Below are 27,374 nucleotides of genomic sequence, written 5' to 3'. Positions count from 1 at the left end.
CTTCCAGATACTCTCCTGGTACCATCTTTTCCCCTGTCATCTTTTCTAATTTGATGCTTCAAGTTGGTGGGCACCAAACTAGGGCATAGGAAGTTCTTTTCCCCCCACCAAAAGCCATGACCTGAAGAGAGAGAGATTCATCTCCAGGAAGGTCTGCACATCACACATATGCATGCACCATGCTATTGATTCTACTGGAGAACTTTTTTCATGAAAATGCCAATTAATGCTTGAGATAAATAGACTCCCAGAAGCCACTTAATATGAAACTAGGAAACTAATACTGACAACAGCAAACAAGAGCATTTGGAACTAGTGCCTGAAGAGCTGTGAATCCCATACTAAATACCTGGGATATTGCTGGTAGGTAATGGGAATTTCCCATCCCAAGATTTCTGAAGACAGGGTTGATGTTAAAAAAAAAAAAATTACCAATTTGCTCAGGAGATTTTGTCCCTTTTCCCTTTTCTTGGGGTCCTCCTTGTTTCCTAGCTCTTCTGGTGGTGTGAATAGTAGGCTGGTAATCCTTTTCTCTATGTCTAAAATCCATATATGAGTGAGTACATACCATGTTTGTCTTTTTGTGACTGGGTTACCTTGCTCAGGATGGTTTCTTCTAGTTCCATTCATTTGACTGCGAATTTCAAAATTCCATTGTTTTTTTTTTTCCGCTGAGTAGTACTCCATTGTGTAAATGTACCACATTTTCTCCATCCATTCTTCAGTTGAGGGGCATCTAGGTTGCTTCCAGGTTCTGACTATTATAAATAATACTGCTATGAACATAGTTGAACAGATATCCTTGTTGTATGAATGTTCTTCTTTTGGGTATATGCCTAAGATTAGAATTGCTGGATCATTCCCATTTTCCTGAGGAACCTCCATATTGATTTCTAAAGTGGCTGTACGAGTTGGCACTCCCACCAGCAGTGGGGGAGTGTTCCCTTTTCTCCACATCCTCTCCAGCATAAACTGTCCTTGGTGTTTTTGATTTCAGCCATTCTGACAGGAGCAAGATAGTGTCTCAAGGTTGTTTTGATTTGCATTTTCCTGATGACTAAGGATGTTGAACACTTTCTTAAGTGTCTATCAGTCATTTTAGACTCCTCTATTGAGAATTCTCTATTTAGTTCTGTACCCCACTTTTTTTTTTTGAAGAATCATGTCCTTTAACATTACAATATTTCTGTGATTTGTTTAACAAGTCCTTTCTCAGTGTTTCTATCTTGGGTACTGGGACTACATTAAAAAAAAAGAAATAGTCTTCTTCAAAGAGTACACACACACACACACACACACACACACACACACACACACACACACACACATATATGCTTCTCAATCTATCATCTGGAAGGAAACATTCTGAGCAACATCATTAAAAACAGCTCTGATAGAGCACGTGTACCCCACTTCTTAACTGGATTATTTGGTATTTGGGTGACTAGCTTCTTGAGTTCTTTGTATATTTTGGAAATCAGCCCTCTGTCAGATATGGGTTAGTGAATATCTTTTCCTATTCTGTGGGCTGATGTTTTGTCTTGTTGACTGTGTCCTTTGCCTTACAGAAGCTTCTCAGTTTCAGGAGGTCCCATTTATTAATTGTTGGTCTCGGTGTCTGTGCTACTGGTGTTACGTCCAGGAAGTGGTCTCCTGTACCCATTCATTCAAGGGAACTTCCCACTTTCTCTTCTAAGAGGTTCAGTGTAGCTAGATTTACGTTGAGGTCTTTGATCCATTTGGACTTAAGTTTTGTGCATGGCAATAGATATGGATCTATCTTCAGTCTTCTACATGCATGGGGGAAGGGGAGAGGGAATTAGGAGAAAAAGAAGGGGAGAAGAGGAAGGGTGAAGGAGCAGGAATATTGACTCAGGGGGAGAATAGAGGAGAGCAAGAAAAGAGATACCATAATAGAGGGAGCCATTATAGGTTTAAAGAGAAATCTGGCACTAGGGAAATGGCCAGAGATCTACAAGGATGACACCAACTAACAATCTAAGCAATAGTGGAGAGACTACCTTAAATGTCCTTCCCTGATAATGAGATTGATGACTACCTTATATGTCATCCTAGAACCTTCATCCAGCAGCTGATGGAAGCAGAAGCAGACACCCACAGCTAAACACTGAGCTGAACTCCTGGAATCCAGTTGCAGAGAGGGAGGAGTGATGAGCAAATGAGTCAAGACCAGACTGGTGAAACCCACAGAAACAGCTGACCTGAACAAGGGTGGGGGGGCTCATGGACTCCAGACTGATAGCTGGGAAGCCAGCATAGGGCCCACCCAGGCCCCCTGACAGTGGGTGTCAGTTAGGAGGCCTAGGAAACCTATGGGGCCTCTGGCAGTAGATCAGTATTTATCCCTAGTATACGAATGGACTTTGGGAGCCCATTCCACATAGAGGGACATTCTTTCAGCCTAGACAAATGATATGACAGACTTTGAAGATTCCCCCATGGAAGATCTCACACTCCCTGAGGAGCAGAAAGGGGATGGGATAGCGGGTTAGTGGGGGGCAGAGGAGGAGGGGAGGGAGAGGGAACTGGGATTGACATGTAAAACAAGCTTGCTTCTAATTTAAATTTAAAAAAAATCTAAGAGAAAAAATTACCTGGGGGTTTTGGAAGAATGAATAAGGGCAAAAAGCAAGAAGACTAATTGGGCATCTATGATAATTGTTTGTGGGAAAAATAATACAGGAATATAGGATTACCTACAAGTAGGATGGATAAGAAAAAGGAGAAAAATACCAAAATTTCTGGGCAGAGCATCTTAGAAACGGACAGCTTGGTTAGATAGAAGAAAAAGAAAGTAATTAAGATTTATTGACATTGATTGAGACCAGGAACATGGTCTCATAAACTTGAAGATGTTGCTGTTTAAGTCTGTTTGTTCTGATGATCTGATGGAAATGGTACTTTAACTCTGTGATCTCCAGCCACACACACATGACCTCAGTCTAATCATGAGAAAGATGCCAGACAAATTCCAAGAGATGGCATTCCACATTATACTTGGCTGGCATGCCTCACAACATTCAAGGCCAACATGGAAAATCTGAAATATTATGACAGCAGAAAGCACCCTAGGGAGACAAGATCACCAAAGAATCCTGGAATAGAAAGAAGACATTAGGAAAAGACTACAGAAGTCTGGATCAATAACAAACTGAATATGTGAACAATAACCCACCAATATAGGTCCACTAACTGTAACAAATCTGCCCCAGACAAGCAAGATGCTGACAGGAGAAAGGATAGGCTGTGGTAGGGAAGGAAGGGACCCGCTGCACTGTCTGCCCAACTGCTTTGCAAACTGGAGGCTGTTGTAAAAGGTACTTTCTTGTTTTAAAAGTAGGCCTCTGAAAGCATTTGCTATGTATTAACCCATCAGCGGAGTCAGGAGCCCAGAGAACAGATAGGCTCGTGTCCCCCATCCACAGTTCTTTCTCATCACTAGAACTCTGACACCTTTCCAACACCTGCCTGGAGGAGAGGGCCGAGCTGGAGCACAGCACTGTGCCTCATGTTACCTGTAGGAGCTAGAGTTCCTGTCCTGATGTTGAAATGAGCTGAACTCAGATTGTGAGACTTGTATAGCAAGCATTTTTACCCACTCAGCCATCTCCTTGGCCCAAGTATGATTTTTTGATGGATGTGTTAGGGTTGAAAATAACCTGAGTCATACCTTGAAGCTCTGTGCTTTTGGATTCATCCTACAAATACCTGGAGAAGCCAGGTATGGTCAGATATCAGGGATGGAGGAGGATGTCATAGCTCATGCCCACGAGGAATCACAGCCTACTCTAAGAGACAGGATGGAAAAAATTTACAGTACACTGAAATACCCAGGAGTCCATGTGTGAACTTCATCTAGGGAAATGGTCAGCTGCTGTTATGTAGGAAAGAGATGCTCTAAGCACAAAAGTCATTGTTTACAAGGGCCTAGCAATGTTCAGCAATGCTGTGCTTGGGGAAGGGACAGAGGGAAAGGATTCACAGCTTGGGAGCTGCAAAAAGGTCCACCAAAGAGAAGAGCTAGTGCTAGTGGGAGGCTATTGTAATGACTCACACTGGAGATGACAAAGCTCTATAATCATGACTGAATATTAGCAGTGTCCCAATTCTCCTGCCTTCTTGTGCCTCCACCAATACCCTCAGGCCAAAGACACTTGAATCCCCACAGTTATTTGTCCCTCTCAATATAGGAAGCAGCATCAGCCAGAGTCATTCTTAGGCTTCCTCTCACTCAAGAGCTCAATATCCAAACCCATGCCTGTCTCAGAACAGGTTCCTTCAGCAGATAGAAGGGACCATGCTCACAGCTGACCTGGAAGCTGTCTGGCAACTCTCTGACACTAAAGTTGAAAAGGTACAGAGACTTTTGATTTACAAACTTTCCGGGTTTTGTTTCCCAAAGGATGTAGCCTGAACTGTGTGCGTGCAGCCTTTCCCTTCCTTTGAAAACAGTGAAGACAACTTACAGCAGATAGCTTGTTCGGGAGCCAACTGACCAAGTAAAATGTCAGTGGTTTAGTCTCGGGTTCTGGTTGTTGTTGACAAGGGCCATAGCTCAAAGAATGCCGAGTCTGTGACCCCGAACTCTGTGGCTCTGATGCTTCGGTTAGAGGTGAGAAGAGGCAAGGAGATGGAGGGGGACAGACTCTGAGCACCAGACTTGACTTTGAGTCATGGCTCCACCACATGCTAGCTGTTTGACTTTGAGCAAGGCCCTCTTCATGTTAGCTCTCCATTTGTAAAAAATGGTTCTAGGTACAGTATCTGCAGGAACAAGAATGGGCCATTGTGAAAATTAAACACTACCCTCTGAGTAATGTGTCAATGCATACAGCCTGACATATGGTATCAGAGATAGCTGGCAGTCTCCTCCTGCAGGAGAAGCCAGCACCAGCTCCACCATGCACCCCTGGAGGTGCCATGCTGAGAAATCACACACATCCCAAATGCCTGCTACTCCTATGCCAGAGGCTGAGAGCAAGGACACCTAGGGTAAGGTTGAGAATTCAACTGTCAGGGTTTGAATCTCAGCTACATTACTTCCTACTTCTCTTGCCTTGGGCAAGTAACAACTCTTTGGGTCCAGTTTGTTCTTTTGTGAAGTAAAGGCAATAAAACAAACCACACTGTAGACCTACTATGAGGAGTCAGGGAGATTCAACCATAATGTAACATTAATAGGGTCCACTTTCATGCTGTGCACTAGTCGATGTGATTTGCTCATCCACTCTACTGTTGGTGGCAGTTTGACTTGCTTCCAGTTGGGAACTATGAAAAGTTCTGGTAGTTCCTGGTAGATCTACATATGCAACTTCTGGGTCAAGGGGAATTTCTTGGCCAGAGGGTATCAGCTTTAATACACACTGGCAGCCAGTTTGCTAAACCTGCTGCTTCATTTGAAACTCCTCCTGCCAGTGCTGTGAAGACAAACTTGTTCCACACCCTTAGCAGCACTTGGTATTTTCAAATGTTTTCATTTGATCCCTTTGAGTGGGTGAAGTGCTAATATAATGCAGTTTATATGTACATTTCCCCGATGACTAACAAAATCGAACATCTTGATGTGTTTGTGTACTAAACATAGTGTGTGGAATGTAGCAGGCATTTGATGGATTATCTTCATTATTGTTCTTGGAAGCATAAGCCTTCAAGAAGGGATACAAACTTCTAGCAGCTTTTAACTTTATAAACTGCCTGCCCTGTGTCTTCCACGTATACCTTTTCACCTCTTCCCTTGGCCAACTGTCCCCACTCCTGACAGGTCCAGACATGCTAAATGAGAGGACTAGGAAAGCAAGGGCAACTTCCAACCTCACTGCAAACAGGCTTCCACCTCTGCTCAGCTGTGTCACTTCCAAGTGACTCAAGCTGCTGAGACTCTAGGCCACCCCCAGTCTCATCCTTTTGACCCCAGCTCCCCCTGTTCCTTCCTGATGAATGGCTTTGACAACTTTTTCATTACTATGGCCGCTGGTCCAAATCTGACTTGAATCTTTAATGCTTTCCGTTAGGAAAGATGCATGCCTTGGTTCTTAAGACACTCACACAATTCCCTTTGCAAAGCCTGTATCCTGAGGGGTTTGTTAATGCATCAAACCACAGACCTCTGAGGAAAATTCCATGATGTCCCCAAAACAAGAAAGCAGTTAAGCTCTTAGCAACCCTCCATTCCTCCCCAGTTTAACTCCTAATGGTGAACTCCAAGAGAACAGGAGAAAAAGCCATCGAGTAATTGATGGTGGAATTACATCTTTCAGGTTCTTTGGAAAAAGAGAAAATGAAGGCAGCTTAAATTTTTCTAAACCAGGCCAAACATTTTCATTTATGTTTATATGAAAGTCTCCATTATATAATGTAAGAGAAATAATTTATTCTCTAAGTAGCTGAGTTAAGAACTCCTTTCACATGAGACCTGCCGCCAGTGGGACATACTCACATGTACTCAAATGTGAGACCTTCCCACCAGGAACTGTGAGAGGCAGAAACAGTCTGATGTGACCAGTGAAATCATGCCATGCCCTTGATCTCATCAAGCCCTATCACTCTATCTAGGCTGCTCCATTATGTGAAACTGTGGTTTTTCAAGCTTTGAGAGATCCCATTTTAAGTGGAACTCCTGACTCTACTTTGAGGAAACCCAGGGTGGATGCTTCCAGGTAGCACCCATCCAGCATAATCTGATAAATGACTTATTATTAGGAGTTGAAAGGAAACACTCTATAAATATATTGTGGAGAGTTGAGACTGCAGAAAGGGTCACATCGTATCAGGGAAGCCAGTCATGGGAACTTACCATAGGCATCAGACCAAGGAAAGGTTATACCTCCCACACCTGAATCCCAAATAGTGATGGACACCTAACACATGGTGGGACTACTGCACAGCAATCCATCATCTGACACCTGATATATGTGTCAGGACCAACAAGTGGAGAACTTCCTGACTCTCACCCCAGTACCCTGCTGTTGACACAGTGTGCTCAATTGCCTGTCTATGCACTGTTTTGCCCACCTGGATGTGAACTTTACTTTTCTTCCTCTCAGACACTGGTTCAGCCTTTTGCCTCCCAGATGGACTCCACAAATTCCTTCTGGACCACTGACACTGACAGCCACAGCAGCAACTGCCTCCCGGTGCCAGCCTGGTTCATCTTATTAATATAGACTCTCTCGGCTGCTTCTGAAGCTCTGCTTCAGCCTCTCTAACTTGTCTTCTTCTGGAAACCACATACATGGGTGTAGATATACAAACATGTTTGTATGTAATGTGTGAGACAAGAGTCAGCATTTTTTTTAATAATTTAAGATTTGAATAAAATAACCTTCATCTGCCTCAGTCAGAGTACAAAAGTAGGTGGAACTATCCAGAAAATCACACCTCTTGAAAGTGCTGAACCTTGGGAATTTACTAGTATGCAGCAAATCCTAACTTGTGGAGAGACACAAACCCGTTCATCTATGTTTCTGGCAGAGCACATAAATACATATAAATACACAAAAGTAGGGTTAAGGTGCTTGCCACCCAAGCCTGAAAACCTGAATTCAAGCCCCAGAACCCACAGGGGAAAGGGAAACTGGACCAACCCTGAAAGTCATCTTCTGGCCTCCACATATACCCCATGACACAGACACACATACACTGTCATCTATCTATCTATCTATCTATCTATCTATCTATCTATCTATCCATCCATCTATCATCTATTTGTCTATTCATCTAATTCTATTTCCCTCCCGGCCATAATAGTAAATAAAATTAATTAAAAATGTTAGAGAGACTTGAGAGGGACACGATGAACATGCTAAAAGCTCAACATCTGGTGAAAGACTGTTTTCTAGAATACGTGGCCCTTAAGTCTTCCAGTTGCTTATCTCACTAAAACCATAGTGCAAAGACATCTGTTGCAGAAATCCACGAAGGAAGGAAGCTGGATACACAGGGCAGCACGGGATAAAACTGAGAAAGCCTGAATAAAGGAGCCATAAAATAGAGGGCACAAAAACCAAGCTATTTTGGAATTAGCAAAAAATTTGATGAGGGCTCTGGATTCAGACAGTTTCAGTGATCAACTGTCATTTGTGCAGAACTTGTCCAAATGTTGTCACTGAGAATCTCACATGTCAGGAAACCCCTTTCTTCTGGGCAAACTGAGTCCCCCAGTCTGAAGGCAGGGAAATCCAAGAGCAAAGTCCCCACAGGTTGTGTCTGGTGGGGACCTTCTTTCTGGTTCATAGATGTCTGTCTTCTTGCTTTGTCTTCATGAGGCAAGGGGGACAAGGGATCCATCTGGGGTTCCTTTCATTGAATGCTTACCTAATACATACCAAGTCACTTCCTACTGTCCCTGATTACCTTCCCAAAGCCTCATATCTCAACATATGAAGACAACTACCATTTAGTTCATGGTGCTCCATTACACAATACCTGTGAGTACTAAATGAGTGAATAAGAAGACTCTTTAAACTACGTTAGACACATCACTACCATTTAATTATAACTGCAGAAAGAGTCATTGGATATGACTGTAGAACTGTATCAATGTATAAACTTTATCCACCACACATCTCAATGTTCCTGCAGATGTAGTTACTCAAGTAGAATGATGAATGGGTTATATATCTGTAATGATAACAATAGGAAAGAATTTTGTCTTAGTCACTGTTGTGTTGATGTGAAGAGACACCATATGAGCTTATGGAGAGGTATTCTCTTCAAACTACCACGTTCTACTTCCTGCCCACCACAGACATATAGTCATGTCATATAATGCAGAAATGAATTTAATCTATATTTCCCACAGTCTCAGCACTGCTTAAAAGTCCAAAGTCTCTTTTGAGATTCATGGCAATCTCTTAATTGTAACCCCTGTAAAATCAAAATCAAAAAGCAGATCACATATTTCAAACATACAATGGCACACGCTATACATTACCATTCTAAAAGTAAGTAAAGGGAACAAAGGAAATATTGGACTAAAGCAAGACCTAAAACCAGCAGGGCAAAAATCCAAATTCTTTATTTCCATGTCTGACATCAAAGCATTCTTTAGATCTCTAACTCCTTTTAGCCTTGTTGACTGCAATACACTTCTGTCTCTTCAGCTGGTTTCACACAGTCTGCAGCTCTCTCTGGCATCTCCAAAATCTTGGGATCTCCAATGTAATTCAGACTTGATTTTCATAGCTTCATGTAATGGCCTCTCTGGGTATCCATGCTGGGAGTGCCCTGCCAAACGCCTAGCCTCAAGGGCTTTCCTTACCCTAACTGTGAAGGAAGATTCCTTAATCTCTTTTCTGTGTCAGTCATGACTTCAGAACCCTGTGTAAATTCAGAACCCTGTGGCCAAAGCTGCCAAGTTCTTCTGCTAGCTGGGGATGGAACCTGGGCCCTTCCAGGACTTGTATTTACATAATCTTTCTGTTGCTGGTGGTTTCCTTTTATACTTTCCTTTAATTCCTTTTCACAGATTGGAAGCTTAGCTGGGTGGGGTATTGCCTTGAGGTCACCACTCCCTTTATTCCATTCAGCATTAGGCTTTTATTTAAGCTTTTTATCTCCTTGCCCACAGGACTTGGCTCCAACATTACATTTCCTGGTGCTCCTTTACTCCTCAAACCGGACATTGTCTGTTTCTTTTCTGCCCTGCTTGCTTTTTCATTATAGATTGTGTTAGAGTGACTACTAATAACCACATGACATAGTCATTATTAGGCTGTCTTAAAATCTTTGCCAGCAACATTAATCCAAAACTTTTCTATTTAGCCTCCAGCACATTTTTTAGGACAAGGGCAGAAAGCAGCCTCATTGTTTGCTAAAATACCACAAGAATGGTCTCTAGGCCTCTTCCTATCATTCTTCCCTCTGAAACCTCTTGGGCTTGGAATATAGTCTACACTGCCTTCCACACCACTGTCTTCTGTGCTCTTACTAGGAAGGTCCATTAAGCCCTGCTTAAAGAATTCAACTGCTTCTCTAGTCTGAAGTCCCAAAGTCTTCGATATTCCTTCAAACCACAGCATAGTCAAGAGATCACAGCAACATTCCGCTTCTGGAGTCAACTTCTGTCTTAGTCACTGTTCTTTTGCTGTGAAGACACACCATGACCAAGGCAAGTTTTATAAGAGACAGCATTTAATTCTGGGCTTGCTTATAGTTTCATAGGGTCAGACCATTATCATCATCATGGCAGCAAACAGATGGGTTCAGTACTGGAGCAGTAGTGTGAGACCAAAACAGGAGAAATACTGCAGGGTCCAGAAACAGGAATACAGAAATGAAGGCTCCAGGAATATAGAAATGTAAAATTCCAAACACATTTTGGAGAAGAAGAAGAAGAAGAAGAAGAAGAAGAAGAAGAAGAAGAAGAAGAAGAAGAAGAAGAAGAAGAAGAAGAAGAAGGAGGGGGAGGGGGGAGGGGGAGGGGGGGGAGAGGGAGAGAGAGAGGAGAGGAGAGAGGGAGAGGGAGAGGGAGAGGGAGAGGGAGAGGGAGAGGGAGAGGGAGAGGGAGAGAGATTGGACCTACTGGGAAATACAGTGGTCCTGTGATTTTGCTTATTTAAGCCCCTGCAAAACATGACTCATGGCCATTTTTCTGGGAACCCAGAAATGGACACGGCCAGAGTCCATTTAGGCAGTATTTAATTAAAGCTTGCTTCAAATTTGGCTTTAAATTGTGGTAGTGGTAGTCTAATTCTCAACCAGTGGGATTAACAATAGCTAAGAGCTTTATATCGGGACCCACAGGCAGCAAGCAGAGATAGCCACACACTAGGCTTACTATGAGCTTTTGAAACCTCAAAGTCCACCCAGTGACATACATCCCTCAACAAGGCCACACTTACTCCACCAAAGCAACACCTCCTAATCTTTCTAATTTTTCTTAAGCAGTTCCACTCCCTGGTGACTAAGCATTTAAATATGAGTTTATGGAAGCCATTCTCATTCAAACCACCACAAATGTGTGCCTGTGATAGATTAAGTAAACAGTGTTGCACTCAAACCGAAATCCCAAGTATTAAATGCATCAGGAGGTTTTATCTATACTGATGCCTTGTTTCTCAGGATACTAAATAAGTGGGCCACTTAATGTAATTGTAATTTATTGAAATATTGTAAAGTAATAAGTGAGCCATGAGATGGCTCAGCAGGCAAAGGCACTGGCTGCAACCTGAGTTTGATCACTGAAACTCATATGGTGGAGGGAGAAAAAGTGAATTCTGAAAGTTGACTTGTGTGTGTGTGTGAGAGAGAGAGAGAGTGTGCTCAAGTGCGCGTGCATGTCTGTGTGTATTGCTGACGGTATATACACATATATTTTTTCATTTTATATGTGTTATATATTCTTACTACTTATTTTGATGCCTTCATAGCAAAAAATCTACAAGGATCTATACCATACTGTTGAGAGTAGTTATTAGGGCCACGCTGTGTAGCTTCAGATACACTCACTCTGGGGATTACAACTGGTATTGGGAAGAATGACATCACTTCCTTCTTTAGACTGGCAATCTTGGAGGTTATATAACAAAGAAAAGGTGGGATTTTGTTTGTTTGCTCTTCTAAACAAAAGATATTTTAAAAAAATATGCTACGCTAATCCCTGGGGTCTGAGGCCCAGGAAGGATGCATCCAGGTCCAAGTATAAATCCAAAACAGTATCGGTTGGGTTCCAATTTCATTTCAGTTCTGCAAGCCACAGTGGCCTTCCCATCAACCATGGGGTCACAGAGTAGCAGCCATCCATCGAGGGGAGGGGAAACACAGGCCTGGAAAGGGACACTTGAGGAAGGAAGAGGAGGATGCAAATGTGTCCTGAAAGCAGATGGTGTCTGGGAGAGAAAGTCTGTTTGGCAACAAGGAGGGAATCAAATCACAGGGGAAGCTGGGAAAGCAGCAAAAAAGAAACAACTAAAGGAGGTGGTAATTAAGTGTGAAGCTGGAGATTTCCAAGGGAGTTTTCAGCTTTGGCAGAAGTCAGGCCCTGGGCAGTTCTGAGGCAGTGCTAGGGCAATGTTTTTCACTGCATTTCTTTATGGAAAGGGATCCATAAAGAGCTTGAGCTTGATCCTGATACCAGTTTATTAGCAATGTGGGAAGAACTGCAGTTTTCAAATCATTTCTTTGGAGTGAAAGATTGCCTGGGGCGAGCCTTCTCGCTCCCTGGAGTTCTGGTATGCTCCAGCATTAGTAGGGAAGGCAGGACAACCATCATGTTCACACACCCAGAACTATTAAGACACATTTCATTCCCAGGCCCTTCATAGCATTAACTAAGGCGATAGCATCTGGAATGTCCAATAACAAAGAGATTAATTGATGGATTGTTTTGCACTAAATTGCTTGCTGTCACAGCTGCTCTGAGCATTAATGAGCACCAGAGAGCTATGGCTGCTCCAGCAATGAACAGCTGTAGAGGCTGTAGGCCAGCTCCCTATCCGGGGAGAGACAGCTGTCCCTATGTCTACACTGACCCCTCTAGCCAATCCAGTAACAGTTTAGGAAGGCTAGATTTTGTATGTAGTCCTACTTAACATTTAGATATCACATATACTGTCAAAAAATGCATTATGATTTCTCATACCAGTAGGGAAACGAATCTCCAGACATAGTCAAAAACTTGCCAGACCTCATAAGACAGGACGTGTGGTAGAAGTCTATTTAAACAGGGGGCTTTTGGGCTAAATGGTCTCTAAACATTGCATATAGAAAATGGATGGTCTAGATACTTATATACAAAGCTTGAGTTTAGTCTCATAAAGCAAATACATACATGGGGCTGAAGAGACAGCTTAGCAGCAAAAGTACTTGCCACTCTAACACAGGACCCAGCACCCACATCAGGCAACTTGCAACCAACTACCTGTAATTCCAGCTCTGTGGAATTTAATGTCCTCTTCTGGCTTCCATAGGAACCTATGCACATGTGACACACACATACACAAACACATAAATAATATATATATATATATATATATATATATACGTGTGTATATGTATGCATGTATGTTTGTGGGATAGTAAATTAGTCATCCCACCTATAGAGTTCATTTGTATGTTAGTTTCTTCTCTATGAAAGGGTTTGTCAATATAAGTACAATGTCCTTATCCCATGTAACAAAATTTGGAAGTCTTTAAAGTCATCAAATTTCCCCAATGGACTTACTCAAACCAGAACATAAACATGGCCAATATTAATATATTAATACATCAGACACACACACACACACACACACACACACACACACACACACTTTCATATTCTCTAGTTCTGTACACCAAGATCACAAAGGATTGAATAAAATAAAACCCCAACAACAACACCTGACCCTAGATTCTAAGTCCTAGTCTCTCCTTAAAGGAAACATTCTTGGAGAAACAGCTGGCTCAAAGTCTGAGGTAATGAAAAGTCCCAGATGTGTTTGACATATATTAAGTCATAAAGAAAGGAAGTCTTCAAAGATGAACTATGCCAAACAGACCCAGAAGTCAGACTGATTGATAGAGCACTAGGAATTCTAATTAATCTAAGATATTTGAGAATCAAAACAAATAATGATAGTAATAGGTGGTACCTAATTCATTGAATAAAATGAGAATCCATGAGTCCAGCTCATGTATTAAATAAATAAATCAAATGAATGTCTGATAAAGAACAAGACACTTAAATATTCTCTAAGTATATACTCATAAACACCTACTAATTAGGAAGACAATGACTTCACAATGAAGCCTGACAGACACCACCTTACCAAGTGATCGCAGTGAGCATCATTACCAAGGGACCACATCAAAATCATCCACCCTTGACAAGAAGCTAAAGGGAGGACACAGCTTGAATCTAGGATGTTCTCATCATGAGAAAACATCAAAGGGCTGAGGAGGTGGCTCATTGAGAAAGAGTACTTGTTGCGGAAACCTGTGGGTCCCTAGCACCCATAAGGGCTACAGCCAGTGCTGTGATGGGCACAGACGGAGGATCACTGAGAGTTGCTAGTAGATCTAGCCCCAGGTTCAGTGAGAAACTGTCTCCAGGGAATAAAGAGGGCAGTGATAGAGCAGGACACTCAATATGCTCTTCTGGCCCCCGTGCACACCTGCACTTACACACACGCATACAATACATACCCTTCCCCAACATCAAACAAACCCAGAGTCAGTCATTGTCTATGAAACAAGTGACTAGGGATCATCAAGCATGCCAAGGTCAGAGCTGGAGACTGAAAGCAAAAAGACAAAAGAAAGTTAACAATGAAATGCAACATGTGGTTTTGAACAGGCTTCAGCTGGCTCATCAGTGTTGGTGTTCTGATTTTGGTCACATGCTATGGTAATTTAAGACAGCGACTTTGTAGGGAATTCATACCTCAGGTTGGTAACATAGCTTTCCACACCTAAGGTGACATGGCTCTCTATATATCAAGGTGACGTGGCTCTCCATATCTCAAGGTGACAAGGCTCTCCATACCTCAAGGTGACATGGCTCTTCATGCCTCAAGGAAATGGGCTTTGCTGTAGTTTACTAAATTTGACTGCATTTTCAGTAAGTCTGAAATTGTTTTAAAATGATTTTGCTCTCTGTTTTAAAGGACGGAGTATGAAGGTAGATGGGTAAAGAGAGGGATGAGATCTGGGAAGAACTGAGGAAGGGGAAAGAATATGATTAAAATATATGTAAAAGCATCCAAAATAAAAATTGTCAGTGAGGAGAAAAGGTATATAATGAACAGAATTACTCCCTCTGAGGCATTTCCTCTGAATATGGCTCATAGAGGGAAACTAGCTGCTTGGTTCGGAGCCTTTAGCAACTTTTTGAGTAATGCATGGGTGCCAGAGAAACTTCTAGTAGTAATTTTTAAATATTAGTATGAACTCAGATATTTTCATGTTTGATGTGCTTCAATCAATTTCCATAACTATTCTGATTCCCAAATTATTTCTGTATCCATCTGACAAAACTCTGGTAGGCAACAGTCCCCCTGTCCTCCCTTCCTTCTTCCCTTCCTTCCTTCCTCCCTTCCTTCCTTCCTCCCTTCCTCCCTTCCTTCCTTCCTTCTCTCTTCTCCCTCTTGTTCATTCCTTCCCTTCCCCTCCCTCCTTCATCCTCTTTCCTTTGTATAATAAAAGGCTTTGAGTTCATTGTTCATATTTGCTGCCTCAAGCCTGGAATCAAGTTTTAGAAACTAGACCACTATCACTTGATTCTTTCTGAAAAATAAGAAGAAAATTTTAAATGCTTTGTTTTTCAATTCCCTTGTGGAAGTCTGTGCCTTCTCCACTATCCCCAGCTATGGACTTCTCAGAAGAATGGATAGAGGAACAAAACGGGCTCTAGGCCATGCTGTTGGATTGCAGCTGCCTGCTTACTGGTATGGAGACAGAACTCAGGCACACTGATTGGATCTGAGGTCAACTCTCCTCACTGTAGGCAATTGTGGAGTAGAGCTCAGCTAGTTACATTTACCTGCTTATTTAATTTCTTAAGTAGAAACATGTGCACTTAGTAAATGGATCAATTTCCAGAATCCTCTCATCTTGAAATGGAGCTGGCTAATGTTGAATTGTTCATCTCAGCCTCTCCAAGTTTAAGTTTGATCTTAATTCTTTCGATGTAAGGGTGTTAAAAGTTGAATATGAAACAGCTCCATAGGTTCATGTCTTGAATGCTGGCTCCAAATCTGGTGGTGTTAATTCAGGAGGCAGTGGAGCTAGGGATGGGAGCTTAGTGGAGGAAGTAGATCCCTGAGGGTAGGTCCTTGAGGGAATGTGATCAGGTCCCCCCATCTTGCTTCCTGTCCACAGTGAGGCAAAGAAGCCCCTCCTCCACATGCTCTAGGCACCATCAAGTTCTGCACCATCAAACACAGGGGGCTAAGCAACCACAAACTGAACCCCCAACATTGAAAACCAAAACTTCCCTCAAGTTGATTATTCCAGTTATTTTAATTATAATGACTAAAGACACAGACAACTAATCTACAAACCAATGTAAGGAGAACTGACACATTCATGCATGACCTTCTTTTTTTGTTGTTGTTTGTTTTTTCTTTGCGTAACAGCCCTGGCTGTTCTAGAACTCACTCTGTAGGCCAGGCTGGCCTCGAACTCACAGAGTCACCTGACTCTGCTTCCTGAGTGCTGGGATTAAAGGTGTGAGCCACCTGAAAGACCCCTGCCCCTTAGCCCTTTCTTTCTCAAGTTTGCCTCTTCCTCCGGTCAGCGGCTTCCCCGATCCCCACCCCCCGACGGCCTCCACTCCCCCCGCCGCCCGCTGCACGAGCACCAGGTGGGCCGGCACGAGGGTGAGCACCAGGTGGGCCGGCCTGGAGCCCTGCCCCTGAGCCCCCGCCCGATGAGAAACACTCCATCCCAAGGTCTCCGCCCCCAAGGTCAGCCATCAGGACCCGGAGGGGGGGAATTGAGTCTGTTGTACCAAACACCAGACCTTGAGAATATGCTGATCTGGAATGGCTCTGTGTCTCATTTGAACCATCCAATAGAAATGATTCTGTATTTCGCCTCATTTGACTCTGTGTTTCACCTCATTTGAATAACTCTATACTTTGCCTCATTTGAATAACCCTGTATAGCGCCTCATTTACATTGACCAATGGGAATAGCTCTGTACAATGCCTCATTAGAATTATCCAATAGAATCCCTGTCTCTAGCTTGCGCCTTTTTCCCTATATAAGGACCCCTTTCCCTTGGCTCGGCGCGCTTAGCCACACAGAAGCTAAGTCTCCCCGGGTACCCGAGTCTCTAATAAAGCCTCTTGCTATTTGCATCCAAGTTCGTGGTCTCGCTGGTTCCTGGGTACGGGTCTCCTTCTACGAAAGTACCTCTTCGGGGGTCTTTCACCACCAACCACACCAGACTACATATACTCCTTTTATTGAGTGCCTACTGAGCAAATACTATCCCTCATACTAATAATTATACAGCAGTGGACACAACAAGATAAACTCCTGACTTTGTGGAGTTCACTTTCTAATTGGAGAGAAGTGACCACAACAGAACCAGTAATTAAATTATAAAATTCAAGAAAAAACAGAAAAGAGCAGTGCAACTGCCATTTATTTTCATTAAAAGGTCTCTTGGCAGACCCGACCTAGAAAATAACATTTGAGCAAACACTTGAAGGAAGTGAGTAGTAACCCACTTGATTTTTCTTGGGGCAGTGTGGTAGTTTGAATGTAATTGGCCCCCATAAGCTCATAGGGAGTTGGCACTATTAGGAGGTGTGGCTTTGTTGGAGTAGGTGTGGCCTTGTTGGAGCAAATGTGTCACTGTGGGGGTGGGCTTTGCGGTCTTACATATGCTAAAGCCATGTCCAGAGTTTCAGTTCACTTCCTGTTGCCTGCAAGTCAAGATATAGGGCTCTCAGCCCCTTCTCCAGCACCATGACTGCCTGCATGCCACCATGTTGCACCATGATGATAACAGACCAAAATGTAAGTGTAATCCACCCCAATTAAATGTTGTTCCTTTAGTGGCGCACACCTTTAATCCCAGCACTTGGGAGGCAGAGGCAGGCGGATCTCTGTGAGTTCAAGACCAGCCTGGTCTACAAGAGCTAGTTTCAGGACAGCCTCCAAAGCCACAGAGAAATCCTGTCTCAAAAAAACAAAACAAAACAAAACAAAAAAAAGAGTTGCTGTGGTCAAGGTGTCTCTTCACAGCAATAGAAACCCTAACTAAGGCAGGCAGGGTGAGATTGCCAGGAAGAATGAAACAGCTGGTGCGAAGATCTTGAGATGCAAATGTGCCTTGAATATTTGTGAAGTAGTAAGGTAGCTACTATGGCTGAGGGAAATGAGCAAGGTAAAAAGATCAATGTTCAATGGGGTTTGATAGGAAAGTAGAAGAGGGGATTCTAGAAGTGAAAGAGACAGAAGTGGTGATGGGAAGCAGGAGAATCGGGAAATGCCATAAGTAACTTGCTACTTTGTTAACTAATTAAAACAAAAACAATGTGAGGGAATGGGAGAGGAGCTCCTGGCCTTAAAGACTTGGCTTTCATTCAGAACTAATAAAGTATAATCACCTCTGGCTTTGTTCAGAAAATGACCTTAGCCTTTAATACAAGGGATTCTCACTGGCCAGTGTGTTGAGTCCAGAATGAAGGGGATTTCTTATGGGCTCAGAGAGACCCATTAGCAAACTACTACAATAATCTAGACAGGAGATGGTGGCTACCAAGGCAAGATGGCGGCAGTGAAGGGGCTGCAAAATCATAATGTGATGGATATCTTCCAAAATTAGGACTCGATGAAATTGACAAAAGAGAAATGCCTGCCCTCCCATCCCCCATATGTTGAGGAGTCAAGGGTGATTAATCCCTTGAGTTTTGGCAAGAACATCTAGAGGGTGGAGAGTCCTTTACCTTTGGTGGAAGGAGTGAAAGAAGCAGGTTTGGTGAAAAAACGATCAGGAGCTCAGGCTTGGACAAAGCATATTGGAGGTGTCTGTTAAGTATCCAATCGGAGATGCCAAATGCCCAGTTCTGGAGTTCAGGAGAACTGACAGGAGAGAGATGTTTAGACACTGTGATGATAGTGACAAGCATGATAATGTTCTCCAAAGATGTCCATGCCCCAGTTCTTAGCACCTGGGAAGATATTGCCTCAATCAGCAAAAGGGGCTTTACAGGCATGGTTGAGGGTCTAGGCCCTGAGATGGAGATATTATCCTGGACTATCTGTGGAGGCCCAGTCTGGTCATATGGACCCTTAAAACTGAAGACTTTTTCTCACTATGGTTAAGAGAAGAGACATAAGACTTTGCTGACAAGAGGATGGGGTTACTACTAGGAAATACAGTGAGCTTCTAGAAGGTGGAAAGAGCAATGAGACAGTCTCACTCAGAACTCCCCAAAATAAAAGCTGCCCTGGGGACAACTGGTTCTAGCTCAATGACACCTGTGTCAGACCAGACTTCCAACCTATAGGGGTGTGAGATCACAAGTTAGAATTGTCTTAAGTCACTGTTTGTAGTCATTTGTTACAATAATCATAAAAAACAGAGAGTAGACTGTTTGGCCATGCAGTTAAAAGCATTCACTGCTCTTGCAGAAGACCCCGGTTCAGATCCCATCACCCACATGGCAGCTCACAGCCAGCATAATTCCAGTTTCAGGGTATACAATGCTCTCTTCCGGTCTTTGCAGGCACATATGCCAAACACATATACACATAAAATAAGAATAAATATATCTTTGGAAATGAATGTGATTATCATCCGTATGTAGGAAATATCTAAATCCATTTTTTGAAAGTCTAGTGATTATTGACAGAAGAGGTCTTGGGGAGCTTGTGGAATTTTAATATAAGTCAGTGACTTAGGGTTTCTATTGTTGCAATGAAAACTCCTTAACCAAAAAGCAAGTTGGGGAGGAAAGGGTTTATTTGGCTTACACTTCTGTATTACTCTTCATCATTGAAGGAGGTCAGAAAAGAAACTCAAACAAGGCAGGAACCTGGAGGCAGGAACAGATGAAGAGACTATGGAGGGATGCTGCTTACTGGTTTGCTCCCCATGCCTTGCTCAGCCTGCTTTCTTATAGAACCCAGGACCACCAGCATGGATGGTACTACCCACAATGGACTGGGCCCTCCCCCATCAACCACTAATTAAGAAAATGCCTTACAGCCAGATGTTATGGAGGTATTTTCTCAATTGAGGTTCCCTCCTTTCAGATAACTCTAGCTTGTCAAGTTGACACAAGGTCAACCAGTCAGGGAAATGAGGACAACCCACCGAGATGACTGAGAAGACAAGGCATGGGAACAAACCAGGAGACAGTGGCTTTTTGGAAGGCAAGTGAAGAAGCCGCGTCATGTGTAGCTTTGGAATCAAATAGGATGAAGACCGAATCAGAAACAGGTCAGACAGACAGGGAGGGTGCTGACAGAACTAAGCGGGCTCTGGTACCCACCACTCAAGCCTCAACAATTGAGAGGCCTTGAATGGTAAGAGCCCCATGATGTACTGGCTGTTCCAGCCACAGGGACCCGTCACCAACAAGCGTGACACACTGAACAACCCAGAATGCTTGTAATCAGATGGGCTCTGTTTTTCCCCTGAGGTGGGAGGTTGTGAGAGTCAGGAGGGGTGGAGGAAGAGAAAAGAGAGACAGGGAGGAGGAAGAGAAAAGAGAGACAGGAACTTCCTGTTTTGTCCAAATACCCATTATTATCTTTTACCATTCAATTCAACATGGCCATCTCTGTGCAAGGCTCTCACTTGTTAAATTGCACATGCCCTAAGCCCAAGAAAATTAAAAGATATTTCAAGACTAGGAAATGCCTTTTTATTCCTAGTCATGAGTGGCATGACCTCATCGACATTAAAACACATGACCTTCTGGTACCTGGCGTTTCTTGACTTCAATAGCTTCAGGAAATCTTTGCTATGCCTCTGGTGATGGCTATTCTTGGTTGTCAACTTGACTACATCTAGAATTAACTAAAACCCAATGGCTGGGTACACCTGTAAGGGATTTTTTTTTCTTAATTAAATCATTTAAAGTGGGAAGATCCACCGTTAATCCAGTTCTTTTGAGGTGGGGAAATCCGTCTTTAATCTGGGCCACGCTTTCTGCTGGCAGCCTAGATAAAGGACATGGAAGCAGGAAGCTTGCTCAGTGCTTGCTTCTCTCACTCTCACTGGCAAGCCCATTCTACAGTGGCATTAGAGCCTACTCCTTCTTAACACTGAAGACCAGCTGAGACATCCAGCCTCATGGACTGAACAACTACTAGATTCTTGGACCTTTGGTTAGTAGATAACCATCGCTGGATTAGTTTAACCACAGCCTGTAAACCAATCTAATAAATCCCCTTTCTATATATAGAAATCACACCTACACTCTTAAGAAGCCTGACTAATACACCTCCTCATTCAAAGAGGTTCTTGTGGCCTGAGACAAATATAACCCTGTCACAGTGCTTCACACTGACTCTCGGTTATTTGTTTGCCTGTCCATCTTCCCCGCTACACTTGGAAGCTATTACTGAATTATAAAAACAGTAAGTCACAAGTTTTCCATTCAGTGAACCCCCACATGTGTCAGATAGAGCTGTGGGTATCATGTACTCCATTTTGCACATAAGAAAGTTGAAGTTCAGGAAGGTTAAAATATCTAATTGATAGCATTCAGCAAGAGAGCAGTAGAGCAGTTCATGGCCCAAATCTGTGACTAGTAGCAACCTAAATTGACCACATCCTCATTCCTGGAAGCTGTGAGTTATTCGGAAAGCAGGTCTCTGCAGATTTGATGAAGGGTTTTGAGGTGGGCTTAATGTAATCATAAGAATCCTTTTAAGAGAGACTGGCAATTACAGAGGAATTATGAAAGAAGCAAGAACAGAATTGATAACAAAGGGGCATGAGCCAAGAAACCCAGATTGTGTCTTAAATCTAAAAAGAACAAGACGACAGATTTTTCCTTAGACCTTCCAGAAAAAAAAAAACAAAACACAGTCAGCCTGCCAACCTTGTGACCTTCGATTTCTATCTTCAGAGAAGTAAGATAACCTCCACTGTGGAGGGTTAGGCTGCTGAGCCCTCAGGACCGGTTACAGCAGCAACAGGCACTGACTTAGTTCTCTGCCTCTGTGCATTCCAGGACTTACAACGGTGCCAGACACAGAACACAGAGCATTCATAGATGCTTTCCAAGTGAATTACAGGAGGTTGGGGGTGGATTTTATTCCAAAGCCTCTTCTATCTGCCCCACCTGAATTCCTGACTAAGACAGAGGAGCACCCAAAAGCAGTGGGTGACAGGTGTCTCCTTATTTCTGAGTTAAGTGTACGGTCTAGTTATTACCTGAAGGTTGTTCAATGCTGAGCAGAGAATATCTGAAGACATGACAAAATGCAACCTCAACTTACAGCTGTGACTTAAGAGTCAGGAGAGCTGAAGGGAGCAAGGAAGGGAAGAATAGGTTTTTATGTCAATAACTTAGGATTTTTTTTTCCATTTCCTACAGCAATACATTAGGCATCATAAATGACCAGCAGCACCAGCAAGATGATCAACAATCAAAATTACTGCATGTGATTACATCACAACAAGTAGAGCAACTAACATAAGGAAACATACTGTGAGTGCATACTACTCTAATTTTCTTCCCTTGAAACCACCGTAGCCCACCTTTACTCAGGGAAGATGCCATTGCCCATAGTACATCAATAAAGAGAAAGCTTTCCAAATTGATAAAGTGAGTATACACCACAACTTAACTCTCTGAAAATCAAGAGGAGGAAACCCAAAAGTTGTTTAGGATTCTCAGATGACTCATGATGCCATGAAAGCCTGTTTCTCCTCTCAGTATCCCTTTCCTCTTGCCAGTTAAAAATTTCATACTAAAAAAATGGAAAGCTGAAGGTATAGCTCAGTTGGTAGACCACTTGCCTAGAACACATTAAGTCCTGGATTCAATCCCCAGCACTGCATAAATTGGGTATGGTGATCCATTCCCATAACCCTAACACTTGGGATGTAAAGGCAGAAGGACTCAGCTACACAGTGAGTTCAAGACCAGCCCAGGCTGCATAAGACGACCCTGTCTCAAAAGAAAGATGAGAAAGATGGGTCAAAACAGCATCTGTGCTTTTAAGAACATGTACTACACAGGCAGAACGATGGCTAAGACACAGCTGAAAACAACCACTTAGAATTTCATCTAAAAATCATGTCTAGGGTCTGAATCAATGTGTAGTTGACAATGAAGGTACAATAATTCACTGGGTAGAAGTAAGCAGAGGCCAGTCTCTGCCCTTCTCATTTAGGTCTCCTGGTAAGGCTGGCGTTTGAAAGGTATTCTGAGCTTGTCCAGTATGGCAGCCTCAACTCCCAGTGCTCATGAACTGCTCTGGAATCTAGATAAATCACACACACTAAGGGTCCATCAAGACCACCAGAAACTCAATTTATCTGTGACCTGAGACAGGGTTTTATTGCTTTTCAGATTAACAATTTAAAGTGTTTTGCTTTTCAGCCTCAGGGGTATCGGTTTGATATATGAGGCAGGGAGATTATTAAATCTCTGCTGCCTTCCAAAGATGTAAATTAAGCCACAGCACCTCCTTAGCCACCTTCCCGGTACAGGCTGGGATTTATTATTAACTTGTCACTCCTGCATGCTCATCAAAACAAGTGGGACCATGATTAATTATCCCTGTAGCCACTTGTCAGACCCACCTTTTTGCAGACAGCATGTGACAAAGTCTTCTGATCTGTTCTTGCAGAAGAGTAGCAAATAAGAGATCTTTTCAAGACTGGGAGTTTCCATGGTATGTCTATAACCACATATGGTGCTATGTCTGTAGCTCTACATTGCTCTGAATAGTTTTAGTGAAAGTACACTTTATTTTGTGCTCCCTTTCCTGGTCACATCACCTTGGCTGCTTCTGCTTATTTGGATCTTTTCCAAAGCAGTTTGGAGAGGTATGACATTAAATGAACCATAAACATCAAAATCCTCTTCTCAACTCTGCAACAGTTCAGTTTAAGAAAAACAGAATTTATTTAATTCCACCTAACTGGAAACAGGAAATTTGAATATATTTGTTCATTTCCTCATATGATATTACCATTGCAGGAGATATTAAATAGAAAGTATATGTCTCTCTCTTCACCTTTTCCTATTTGAATATTTTTAAATATACCCTTTCTTAATCTTTGCACAGCTGTGATCAGGTGGATCCTGGCAATAACAACACAAGGGAGAAGATTTGTTTTGCTGTCAGGGGCTTAATGCATAGCTTCTTTGTCCTTTCTTGGGCAAAGCATCATATCAACAGGAAGCATGGAGGGACAGACAGTAAAGGGTCAGAGACAAGACACCCCCCCCCCAACTTCCTTCAGCTAAGGATCAACTTCTGAAGTTTCCAGAACTTTCCAAGTAGCACCATCAGCTGGGAACGAAGAGCCTTGGGAGGGCATTTTATAGTCAAACAAACAACCCCAAATATATCAGAATGTGTCTCTAACGAGCAAAAAAATTAAGCTATCATTCTAATACCTAACAAACAGCAATCTTTTAATATCTAGCCACTATTCAGATACTACGCATGACCTAAAAATTTTAAATATATATTTAAATTAAATATATATATTGCATTGAAAAATGACATCAGGTCTACACAAGGTGTTTAGTTGATGTGTCTTTCACTTAAACTGTTCCCCCATCACCAAAATGATGTTCAAAAACTGTTTTTATTCAGGGTGCAATCTGTCCAAACCTGACACAGGATCTTGGTTGAACCTTATCATGTTCTATTTTCAAATGTTCAGTAGACAAGGTGACCACAAAATTTATTGTTCTAACACAGACAGCGTTGACTGAGTGAAGCTGGGGATGCTGGTAGCGTCCGAGCCAACCACAGCCTTGACTGAGTGAAGCTGGAGATGCTGATGGGATCCCAGCAAACCACAGCTTTGATTGAGTGAAGCCAGGGATGCTGGTGGCATCCCAGCTGACCAGTGGTAAAAGACACTAAAGGTAAAAGGAGGCCCCAGTCTGAATTCCTCTTAAAAAAAACAGCTAGAAACAATAATATCCCATCATTACAATTTTTTTAATTAAACAAATTAACTCAAAACAACTCTGAGATACCATCTTACACCGACTAGAATGGCTACAATCAAAAACACTGATGACAATCTATGCTGGAGAGGATATGGAGAAAAAGGAACATTCCTCCATTGCTGGTGGGAGTGAAAACTTGTAAGACCACTTTGCAAATCAGTATGGTGGTTGCTCAGAAAAATGGGAATCAGTATACCACAAGATCCAGCAATTCCTCTCTTGGGCATATACCCAAATAATGCATGTTCATACAAGGACATACAACAAGGCTCAACCATGTTCATAGCAGCGTTGTCTGTAATAGCCAGAACCTAGAAGCAACCTAGATGCCCCTCAACTGAAGAATGGATAGAGAAAATGTGGTACATTTATACAATGGAGTACTACTCAGCAGAAAAAAGCAACGGAATCTTGAAATTCACAGGCAAATGGATGGAACTAGAAGAAACCATCCTGAGTGAGGTAACCCAGTGGCAAAAAGACAAACATGGTATGTACTCACTCATATATGAATTTTAGACATAGAGCAAAGGATTACCAGCTTACAATCCTCTTCACCAAAGAAACTAGGAAACAAGAAGAACTCTAAGAGAAAAATGCACTGACCCCGGAGAATGGGAAGGGCCAGGATTTCCTGAGCTAACTGGGAGCATGAGGGTAGGGGAGAGGGAGACGGCAGAATGAGAGGAGAAGAGGAGGGGAGAGGAGGAAATGAGGAGCAGAAATGTTGAGTTGGGGAAAGAATAGAGGACAGCAGGATGAGAGATGCCATATCAGAGGGAGTCATTATGGGTTCGAGGAGAGATCTGGCACTAGGGAGATTCCCAGAGATCTACAAGGATGACTCGAACTGAAAATCTAGGCAATGGTGGAGAGGATAACCTAAATGCCCTTCCCCTATGATGAGACTGATGACCACTTTATATGCCATCCTAGAGCCCTCATCCAGTGGCTGATGGAAACAGAGGCAGACACCCACAGCTACACACTGAACTGAACTCTGGAACCCAGTTGCAGAGAGGGAGAAAAGAAGATCAAAGGGGTAGGGACCAGGCTGGTGAAACCCACACAAACAGCTGGCCTGAACAAGGGGGAGCATGTGGACCCCAGACTGCTGTCTGGGAGGCCAGCACGGGACAGATCCAGACCCCCAACATGGATGTCAATTAGGAGTCCTCCGAACTCTAAGGGGCCACTGGTAGTGAATCAGTATTTTTCCCTGGTGTAAGAAGGGACTCTGAGAGCCCATCCCATGTGAAGGGATGCTCTTTTGGCCTGGACACATGGGGGAGGGCCTAGACCCAGGCCCAGGATGATGTGGTGGACTTCGGGGAGCCCCCGTGGAGGGCCCTACCCTCCCTGGGGAGTGGAGGGTGGATGGCGTGGGGGGTAGGAGGGGAGTTAGGGGGGAGAGTGAGGGAGAAGGGATTGACATGTGAAACAAGCTTGTTCCTAATTTGAACTAATAAAAAAAATTAAACAAATTATAACTTAAAATTTTTTCTTGGAGGCAAGACCAGTTCTCTGAGGAGAGACAAGAGGAAGGGAGACAGGGAGTGTGAGCACATCAATCCTGAGGGACACTGTCATCTGTAAACTTAACAAATGGTAGAGGGTGAGCATGTAGCTACATAGAGTTCATGCCATCCTCAGGCTTCACTCCACACACAACATGGCTAGAGTCCTGAAAAAACAAAAACAAAAACAAACAAAACCTTGTGGGCAGAAAGAAAACAGCTGCTATAGGAAGGGCATGGACCCCATCCTTCCCATCTTCCCTATTTAAAATGTCCCAGGGTAGTGGGAGTAAAAGATACCTTTAGGACAGTGCTGAACACCCACTGTGTTTTGGGAAGAAAACAGTTAAAGCCCTCCACACCTCAAGAAGGGGTAGGCTTACGTGCTTGGCCCAGAACTACCACTGGGGTAGGACAGGAGCACTAATATGATCAAAGCCTTGAGATCCAAAGACACAGCCCCCTCCTCCAACCACCTCCACCAGAGTAAGACGCATGAGGTAAGAAAGCACTGTTGTGACAGGGAGCAGAGAGAAGCAAAAGTGTACAGACAGCATCAGAGTCACTGCAAGAGAAGAAAGCATAGAGCCAATGGTGGGCTGGACACTGAGAAAATACCTCTGAGTTGAGAAACTCATACCCATCTTAAATTACAACATTCTGACTGAATCTAGACAGGGAAATGAACCCCAAACTTACCTATCTAGACTATTTACATCATGCTCTATAAATTCAGAGACTTGCTAAATGTGCTTATTTACTAATATAAAATCCATGTGCCCTGGTCTATGCTTACTTAGATTGTTTGTCCATTTTTAACAACAAACCCCGGGTACACAACTCACACATCCCAGAAAGCACCATCAATAGGATCAGATTCATATATGATACAGATTCAGAAATATCAGGTAGGAAGTTATAAATCTATATAAAAAAAATCCAAGTTGCCTATGAAGTAACTGACCAGGTCTGGTTGTCAGAAGGTGCTTTTGTTAGGATGAAAACTGTATTTTTAAAAATCAAATGAAGATATTTTTAACTTCAGAATGAACACCACAGGATGAAAGAACAAGAGCTGAGGATACAGCTCAGTGGCAAAGAACAGGCATGCAGGGGCCATGGGAACCGTCCTCAGTGTGCCCAAAGAAGAAAGGATGGTAGAACATGACAGCCATGTTGTAAGTCTGTTACTACTAGTAGATACAACTGACTAAATACTTCATCAACATTAAAAGTTCTAGAA

Source organism: Cricetulus griseus, chromosome 3 (assembly GCF_003668045.3).
Source record: "Cricetulus griseus strain 17A/GY chromosome 3, alternate assembly CriGri-PICRH-1.0, whole genome shotgun sequence".
Classification (NCBI taxonomy): Eukaryota; Metazoa; Chordata; class Mammalia; order Rodentia; family Cricetidae; genus Cricetulus; species Cricetulus griseus.
Note: the sequence above shows the minus strand (reverse complement) of the source record.